Here is a 9,379-nt window from a genome sequence, read left to right as displayed (position 1 = left end):
ATCAGGCTTGATCGTACATTAAAAAGCAAAATTAAAATTGATACTAATTCTACATTTTTAGTTTCTATTAAAATTTGAATTAAAATTACAATTAAATTCGTGTCCTACTACTATTATCATTATTTTTATTTTTATTTTGAATACTAATTCTACATTTTTAGTTTCTATTAAAATTTGATATTTTTTTTATTCTAAATATGTTTTTTAAAAAATTTATTTTTAGAATCTTTCACGTTTGTGTGAAGATTGTGAAGTATAAAAGAATTAGAAAATGGTGAAATATTAGAGAGCTTGCAGTAATTGATAATGTTTTAAAAATAGATAGATGTAAATATGTAAGTAAAGAATGTGGAATGTTTTGGAGAGTAAATGTCAATAGTTGTTAGCTATCTATTAAGAAGAAATATGTCTATAAATATGTCACCTTACGCTTTATGTATTCATGTGATAATAACTCTTAACTTTGGTACATTTATGTTACTGAAGTACACAAGATGGTCCAACATTGAATGTCAACTATTTTTTTTAGTCACATAATATAGAATAGATATTCAATAACTTATACACCAGAAACTTAATAACACTTAGCATATACCAAAATGCATCTTATCTACCAGCCAAAAAAACTTTAAATTCCTGTGCCACTATTATTATTATTATTATTATTTTGAACACTAATTCTATATTATAGTTTCTAAATATGTTTAAAAATATTCTATTATAATCTTATTGATATTTAGTTAAAAAAAAAAAAAAAAAAAACAGATTTTATAAAAACTAATTGGGTATTTTGGGGGTATAATAAATTTTTTGAAATGAAAAAGATAAATTCTTTAAATTTTTTTATTTTGAAAAGTGAAAAGATAAATTCTAATGAACTTGAAAATGAAACTCATAGATAATTCTTTTTAAAAATAATTTTAAAATACCAAATGAGTAATAGCCAAGTTGGTACAAACTTGTCTTTCTCAAAGGAGAGGTCACTGTTCAAGCTTCAGCAGAAGGTGTGAGTTTGTTTTATCATTCAAAAAGTTAAGGTTTTTAGCGTGATATTTGTGATTACATATATCCTCAAAGTAGTAAAAAAAAAAAAAAAAAAAAAAAAAAGTTGAATATCCTCAGATTTAGTCTTACCTTTTCTTCTTCTTGTCTTTCTTTTCTCGATCCCTAGGTCTCTTTGGACATTCCAGGTGACCTTTTCATTTTTTTTTTTTTTTTTAAATTTTTCCCACAGTTAATACAGCAAGTGGCTTCTTTGTTCCTACAGTGTTCTCTATCCTTAGAATTGCCTTTCTTACTAGATTTTGAGTTGAATTTAGATTTCTACAGATTTTTTTTATTATTAATTTTTTTATAGTACTAAGCAGGGCAATATTGTCCTCTGTTTTACTTCTAGAACTATTACTTGGTAGACTCTTCCCTTGGAGCTTTCTGGTAATTGTAATAATATCCTTTGAACAAGGTACATATGGAACCATTTTTCTTAAGACCTTTCATTTTTTTTTATCATGATAAATTAGAGTGAGGGAGATTCAAAAGAGGGCAAAACCATTCAGATCGCTCTACCAACTAAATTGTTTGAATGATCAATTTGTTGTATTATATTATTTAAGGACAAATGGGAGGACAAAAGATTCGACAAAAGGATAAAATTTAAACATTCATCAACTTTTAAATTCTCAAACTTAGGATGATGAAATCTACAGCCAATATATATTTTTTTTTTTAATTTGTGCATTATATTGGCTAGGCCCCGCCAATATTTTAATGTATGCTTCACAGTTCTGTAAACATTCAAACCAGTATAATTTAGACGACTTGAAAAAGAAGAATAAATACAAGTAAATCCTAGAATAAAATTTAAACTAGGGAATTCAAATATCAACAGAAAATGGAGTTTCACTATTATCTTTCCACAAGACCATAACCAACAAAAACAGACCCTAAATGTAAAAAACAGAACAAGACTTGAGAATACAAGAATTAGAGTACTAATCTTGATAACAGAACAACTTCCAGCTACAGCACCAAGAAATCCAAACAAAAATATGATTGTTGCCATCCAGAGGTATGACTTCTGTGAAATGTACTTGCAATAATATTTCCCTGAAATTTCGTAAAGAGATAAAGACAGTACCTTGTGTGTTGTACTGCTATATACCACTTTCCTTCACCTTGCTCTTCGTGAGATGAAGTGTTTTATAGACAGTACATTTTTTACTTATCATTGACGTGTTGAATTATGAGTCAAAACACAATTCAATATACTAAACTGTTCAATTACTTAATAATAATCAGATGGACATGAACAATGACAATGTTGAGCAATACCCATCAAGAGACATTCATTCTCTTGATGGTGACAATGGTGAGGATGTTGTAGTTGTTGAACAGGCCGATGCCGCTGTTTGGTGTAATGCCCATCAAGAGAAATTCATGCTCTTGATGGAGGAAGAGGTTGGAAAAGGAAATCGTACAGGCACGACTTTTAATCCAAATGGGTGGACACATATTGTGGACGCAATGTTATTAGAAACTGGAAAGAAGTACACGAAGGACCAATGTAGACAAAAATTCAATAATATAAGAGCATTGTACAAAGATTGCAAACAAATATTATCTGAGACTGGTGTAGGGTACAACAGTGAAACTGGAATGATTAACTTGGAAGCTGAAAGATGGGTTCGATTGTGCAAGGTTAGTATTTCAATACGTGTCTATTTACCATACATACAGTAAGTAATTAGTGATTTAGTATTAAAATGGTTTGATGAACAATAATTGTAAGTTGATAACGTGTAGGTTCTCAAGCATGGAAAAAAAATAAAAAAACAGGGGTGTAAGAATTATGAGCAGATGGTAAGGATTTTTGGGAATACACATGCTACTGGCAAGCATGTTCATCCTTCTACAAAGCCACCCAGACCTCACCAAGTGCTAACAATGCCTCAAGTGGCAACACATGAAGCTCAAATTCATAACATTGAGGGCAATGTGGGCATGACTGATGTAGAACGACCTAATGTAGAAGGACCTATTGACCTCAGTCCTACTCCCAAACCTATAGCTAAGAAACAGAAGAAAGAAACTTTTTCAGAAACAATGTCTTTAGTGATGGAATGTTTGACTAATATTGGGAACGCAAAAGCTGAAAAAATTGCAAAAGCCATAGCAGAATCATCTTCTAGTTGTCAACCATCTCGATTTACCGAAATGCCTGAAGTGACATCTCCCAGTAAAAAAGAAAAAGAAATGGATCCCCAGCTTGAAGAGTGCGTCAAGATCGTCAACACATTAGTGGGGATTGATGATACCCATTATGCTAAGATCATAAGGATGTTTGGTGAGGACAAGGTGTGGAGGGATATATTTCTTCGCATTCCTGATGAAAGGAAGGTTGGGTGGGTGATGAATCAGCCTCTATGATTTCTTCGGTATCTTACTTTTATGTGCTTTTGGATGACTGTTTTATAACTGCTTTTACATTACTGTTGGATGACTGTAATGAATTTTTCTTATCTACTGCTTTTACATTATTGTTGGAAGACTATATTTAATTCCTCTATCTACTGCTTCTAAATTAATGCTGGAAAACTATTTATGTTCTACATCTATTGCTTTTACATTGTTGCTGGATAATTGTATGATTTGGTATGTCTTTTCCATTTTGCTTCATTTTTGTTACAATAACTGCTTCTGTTTATTCTTAAATAGGATAGTAGCTATGGATATAAGGACAATATTAACCATTTATGATGATGATGATGAGGAGGAAATTCTTGTATTGATCGCAGCCGTATATGAGTACTATTATAAACATTTTGATAAACAACGTTGTAGGGATTCCATGTTACAAGGGGAAGATTACATATTCGAGGTCTTAAATGGACATGAAGATAGGTGTTATGAAAATTTTCGGATGTACCCCAACACCTTTAGGGCATTGTGTCGTGAGTTGAAATTGTTAGGATTGAAAGATTCAACATTTCTAACGGTGGAAGAACAAGTTGCAATTTTCCTACTTACCGTGTCTCACAATGAAAGGAATCGTGTCGTTGCTGAAAGATTCCAACACTCTACATCCACAATTTCATATCACTTTCATACTGTATTAAAGTTAATTTGTGAGTTAGGGACTAAGATTATTGTTCCCCCGGATTTGAATGAAATTCCTAAAGAGATAAAGAACAATCCAAAGTTTTACCCATACTTTAAGAATTGTGTAGGAGCCATAGATGGTACTCATATCCATGCTGTAGTGCCAGTTGACCAACAAATACCCTTTCGTGGTCGAAAGGGTGATACGACTCAAAATGTCATGGCCGTGTGTTCATTTGATATGAAATTCACATACATTCTAGCAGGGTGGGAAGGGTCTGCTAATGATTCGAAGATTTTAAATGAGTGCATTCAGAATGAGGATTTCAATTTTCCATCACCACCCGAAGGTAAAAATATTAAGTTTTCATATTTGTGCATTTTACATTACAAATACGTTAACTTTAATACTTAACATACTTAATATGACAGGTAAGTTTTATTTAGTCGACTCTGGGTACGCCAATCAACCGGGGTTTTTGGCCCCTTACCGAGGTCAACGTTACCATATGCAGGAATATCGTAGACATACTAGAGGACCACATGGTAGAGAAGAGGTGTACAATTTTAGGCACTCGTCATTGAGGAATATCATAGAGCGATGTTTTGGGTTGGTAAAGATGAGATTCGCTATATTGAAGCAAATGCCCCCTTATCACTTTGACACTCAAGTTCTTATTGTCATTGCCTGTTGTACATTGCATAATTTCGTAAGATCCCAAGGTGAATCTGATGAAATTTTTGATTCTGAAACCCCTCAATCTTCACAAAATGAACTTGATGTGGATGACGATGTTCAGGTGGTCAGTGCTACTAATACACAGATACGACAGATGGATATTTATCGTGATGGTATTGCCAACCTAATTTGGGAGCACTGTAATCACTAATTATAAAACTGTCTAATAGTGTGTAGAATTAAAATATGGATGCCTGTAATAACTAATTATATTACGTAAATTAAACTCAGATGCTCCTTATTTATGGATAACTGTAATAACTAATTATATTAGGATATCAAATATTAAATGCTTTAGTACTTGTAGGCGCACTTATGTATAGGCTTGAAGGTGAGCGACCACAATGTGCATGTGGTAGAGGTCCTATGCATCTGTATAGGGCTCGAACTCCAAAAAATGATGGTCGACAATTCTATAGGTGTCCGGCTCGGGAGGTATGGTCAATTACTTTTAGGTGCTATTTCTGTTACTGTTTCCTAATTGTATAATTTATATTTCTTGTAGTCACATATGAATGCATTTATGTGGGTGGATGAGTTGCACCAAGGTGCACAAGTTGAAGAACAGGTTCAATCTGACTTGGACAGAGTCATTGCAATGATTCAAAATGAACAATGTAGACAGAAGTACATGCTCTTCCTAGGTTGTGGATGTCTTGCTATCACAATCATATTTATTGTGATTGTCCTCTTGTTGCTCATTATCGTTGTTATTGAAAGATGAAGTTAGATAAACTTCCATCTTTTGTAATATATGACATGTAATATGTATTTAGTTAATTTCCTGTGTTTCATTTGGTATGTAATATATACTTAAATGGTATATTTTGAACTACGTATTAGTTGTTGTTGTGTTATCTTCTCTGTCATTTTGGGAGTGAGCTTTAGGGTATTTGTAAAATTTGCTACTGAGGTTATTTACACTCTATTTGCGACATTAGAGAAAAAAAAAGGTTAGATATATCTTGATTACTACTTCTAATTATTTCATTCCTACCGTGTGTTATTTTGTTTTTCTCTAATGTTGTTCATGTCTTTTGTTTTGCATGAGGTCATTTACACTTTAAATTTACAACTAAGCTTGAAAAAAGGTTAGATATATCTTATTTATTACTTCTAATTATTTCATTCCTACCGGGTGTTATTTTGTTTTTCTCTAATGTTGTTCATGTCTTTTGTTTTGCATGAGGTCATTTACACTTTAAATTTACAACTAAGCCTGAAAAAAGGTTAGATATATCTTATTTACTACTTCTAATTATTTCATTCCTACCGGGTGTTATTTTGTTTTTCTCTAATGTTGTTCATGTCTTTTGTTTTGCATGAGGTCATTTACACTTTAAATTTACAACTAAGCCTGAAAAAAGGTTAGATATATCTTATTTACTACTTCTAATTATTTCATTCCTACCGGGTGTTATTTTGTTTTTCTCTAATGTTGTTCATGTCTTTTGTTTTGCATGAGGTCATTTACACTTTAAATTTACAACTAAGCCTGAAAAAAGGTTAGATATATCTTATTTACTACTTCTAATTATTTCATTCCTACCGTGTGTTATTTTGTTTTTCTCTAATGTTATTCATGTGTTTGGTTTTGCATGATGTCATTTACACTTTAAATTTACAACTAAGCCTGAAAAAAGGTTAGATATATTTGTTTACTACTTCTGATTATTTCATTCCTACCGTGTGTTATTTTGTTTTTATCTAATGTTGTTCATGTGGTTTGTTTTGCATGAGGTCATTTACACTCCAAATTTGCAGTTTAGCCTGAAAAAAGGTTAGATATATCTTATTTACTACTTCTAATTATTTCATTCCTACCGTGTGTTATTTTGTTTTTCTCTAATGTTCTTCATGTGTTTTGTTTTGCATGAGGTCATTTACACTCCAAATTTGCAGCTTAGCCTGAAAGAAGGTTAGATATATCTTGCTTGAATTAAATTTGTGGACGGTGTCCCTTGTTAGTTGAATTTTGTGGGCGGTGTCCCTTATTGAAATAATTTTGTGGGCGGTGTCCCTTATTAAATGAATTTTGTGGGCGGTGTCCCTTATTGAATTAATTTTGTGGGCGGTGTCCCTTGTTAAATGAATTTTGTGGGCGGTGTCCCTTATTGAATTAATTTTGTGGGCGGTGTCCCTTGGGTTTATTGTGTTTTGAAATTTTGGAAATGTCCATTTTTAAGGGGAAGTCATGCCGGATTTTTTTTTAAAAAAATAATAAAAATTTAATTTAACTCTGCTTTATATTTTGCTACTATAGGTAATGTCTTGTTTTACATTCAAATTCATTTTTTGCTACTACATTGAAGGACATGGCAGTAAGTTGTAGGCAGTGGCACCAGCGGGATTGATAGGAAGCATTCTCTAGTTGCTGCAACTCCAGAAAGCTAGTGATCTCTAAGTTAATCAAATGGAGGCCTATGCAAGTATAAAAAAGTGGGTGTACATTTTATGGAATGAATATTAGTGATCTCCAATTATGTGTATATTTTTTGTAAGTGTAATGAAGTGTGTGTGTACTTTCAAATATTTTAAAGGAATGTCTAGCTTCTTATATGTGGAAGTATATATGTGAATGATGCAACACTCAAGTTCTTAAGATTGTGATGTATAAAGCAAAACTATACGTGGAAGTATATATGTGAATGTCGTTCAGTCTTGTAAGAGGGATCTTCCTTGATTGCTTACTTTTAATCTTTATTCATATTTATCAATTCTGCTTATGGTTGGATATTGTATGAAATATTCACAAGTCCGTTATCAAAATAAATACTCAACAAAAGGGGAAATGGTCTTATGACTAAACAAAAAAAAATATTACCAATTTGAAGGACCTCCACTGCAAAATTTCAAACTAATCTAAGTGAAGTAAAACTATTTACAAGCTTCAATGTTCACCAAATTTCAACTCTGACCAATTCAAGACGATTAACGTTTTGGCTTTGTTTCTTGTTAGTTTTAACTACAAGGATCTCTCTCTCTCTCACATTCTTCATGAATATATATATATATATATATATATATATATATATATATATATATGAAACAAAACAAAGTTAAATGGAATGCAAGCCAAAAGAAAAAGATAAATGGAGTGCAAAGATCTACTCTCATTAAAAGATTATTACAAAGTTAGATTTGTAATTTGGTTGCCATTAATCATGTTTATGCAGATTTATTCATTATTACAAAGTAGTTTGGTTGCCATTATACTTGTAAATTTAACAAAAAAAAAATTTCCCAACTCTAATGCAGATTTTTTTTTTTTTTTTTTTTTCCATAAATTATTTCAAATCATAAAGAAAAATGGACTATTTTACATATAAACTTATAATTGTATTCATATATATAATTTTTCAAAACAAAACAAAACAGTCTTTACCAAACAGGTATTCTGTTATTGATTCAGAATTTTTAATAACAAAACACTATTCTCAAACGTGTTTTGTTTTTGAATTTCTTAAAACGCATGACAATACCAAACGCGTTATCATGTTTCTGATATACAATTATTAAAAACAAAACAATCGTTACCAAACATGGATCCGATTTCTACTAAAAACATACCAATACCAAAACAGTTGTTTTCATATCGTACCAAACCATAACATATAACGTTATCGCCATCCAAACGGACCCTTATGTTTCCCTTTATTTATTTTTGAAAAAAACATAAAATTAAAGAAATAAATAAATAAGAGGAATAATATTTTTCTCGCTTTTTCTAACCTCATGCACTTTAATTTTTTAAAGTAAAATAAAATACAATAAAGTAATTATCCTTCAAAAATATTCTTACACTTCACAACTATTTCATAAATTATTTTAAACCTCACTTTTGATTAATAATTGTCTAATTATTATGAAATAACTTGGCATTTATAATTTTTATGATCAAAATATATTGGAATGGGTGATTTCAGATTGAAATTTTTGTGAGTGGTCGAATCCCATGGAAGCAAAAATAATGTGTGTATGCGTGTTTTTATTTTAAAATCCAAAAAAAAAAAAAAAAAAAAAAAAAAAAAAAGGAGGTTCAAAATATTGCTTGGGAAAGAGAAAAAATAGTAAAAGTTATATGTATAGAAAGAAATAAGAGAAGTGCTAGATCTTCCGACCTCAATTGGTACTCATTCTCCGAATATAACGTGGTTGGGAATGAGTTGAAAAGAAAGAGATATTTACGGGGTTTTGTTTTAAGAGTTTCAATGTGATCCAACCACGTTGTATTCGGAAGATGAGTCGGCAATTCAAATCGAAAAACCTATCATTTCTCAATAAGAAAAGTGATAGGTCTTCCGACCTCAATTGGCGACTCATTCTCCGAATACAACGTGGTTGGGAATGAGTCGAAAAGAAAGAGATATTTACGGGGTTTTGTTTTAAGAGTTCTAATGTGATCCAACCACGTTGTATTCGGAAGATGAGTCAGCAATTCAAATCGAAAAACCTATCATTTTTCAATAAAAAAACTGAAAGAAATTAGATAATATTTATAAAGAACCATTAATTTGGCAGGAACAGTAGGAACGGAAAGGA

The sequence above is a fragment of the Cornus florida genome, unplaced genomic scaffold (genome assembly GCF_030987335.1).
Source record: "Cornus florida cultivar Cherokee Brave unplaced genomic scaffold, ASM3098733v1 CherokeeBrave_3.0.0_Hap2_Chr03, whole genome shotgun sequence".
Classification (NCBI taxonomy): domain Eukaryota; kingdom Viridiplantae; phylum Streptophyta; class Magnoliopsida; order Cornales; family Cornaceae; genus Cornus; species Cornus florida.
Note: the sequence above shows the minus strand (reverse complement) of the source record.